The 835-nt window shown below is 38.7% G+C and overlaps 1 long non-coding RNA gene across 1 annotated transcript in view; it reads right to left on the bottom strand.

Moving 5' to 3' along the window:
- Positions 1-6: 6 nt before the first annotated feature.
- LOC104983067 overlaps positions 7-835 on the bottom strand; it is a 7,651-nt gene continuing 6,822 nt past the window's right edge. Inside the window, exon 3 of the long non-coding RNA XR_824591.1 lies at positions 7-140. This is a non-coding gene — a long non-coding RNA (uncharacterized LOC104983067). The remainder of the gene's footprint in view (positions 141-835) is intronic.

Here is an 835-nt window from a genome sequence, read left to right as displayed (position 1 = left end):
AACCTAAAATCACAGCCAATCATACTCATCCTGGTGGGAAATCCCAACACTGCTCCAACAGCTTCCTGCACCTTCCTGACCAAGTTGGTCTGCTGGTTCCTCTGGAGTGCTAACCCACTCAGGTCAGACTACCGGAGGACCTACAAAAAAAAACAAAAACAAAAACAGAGGGAGAGATACACAACATTTATTAGGGTGTGGGGGAGCTAACCATTATATCAATGTTCAAACATAATCACAGTTATTACCTCTTAAGCAACAGCTCTCACACATCAAGTTGCATTTTTTAGGAACTGCTTTGAGGAGCAACAATTCAGAACCAAAGTTAAAGCAATTCTTCTAATCTGGTATTTAGACGGCACTCCTGAAAAAACTCTGCTCTCAATTCAAATGAAAGCACAGGGGATACTGATTATTTTACAGACAATTTTCTATCTTTGCTGAGAACTGACATTAAGACAATTTTAAACTTTTTGTGAAAAACATTGCACACATAAATTATTTTTCACCTTCACACATGCTTTTTGGCCATACTGGGAGACAAATGATAAACACCCTGGAAACTCAGGTTGAACTTTGTCACTGAATGTTAAGCAAAGTTTTTAACTGGTATTGCCACTCCTTCCTCTCTTCTCAGAGATCAACCTAGAATAAATTAAACCTTTTAGGTCACACCTAGATTATCATTCCCATATTTATTCTAGTTCTAAATGACAAAAGTAAAATTGAGGTTTAATTTCTGATCACTGCTAGACTCACTGTGTGTGAAAGTCGCTCAGTTGTATCCAACTCTTTGTGACCCCATGAACTATAGCCCATGGAATTCTCCAGGCCC

Source organism: Bison bison, unplaced genomic scaffold (genome assembly GCF_000754665.1).
Source record: "Bison bison bison isolate TAMUID 2011002044 unplaced genomic scaffold, Bison_UMD1.0 scf7180017861178, whole genome shotgun sequence".
In the NCBI taxonomy this organism is placed as follows: Eukaryota; Metazoa; Chordata; class Mammalia; order Artiodactyla; family Bovidae; genus Bison; species Bison bison.
This window is presented reverse-complemented; position numbering and strand designations above follow the sequence as displayed.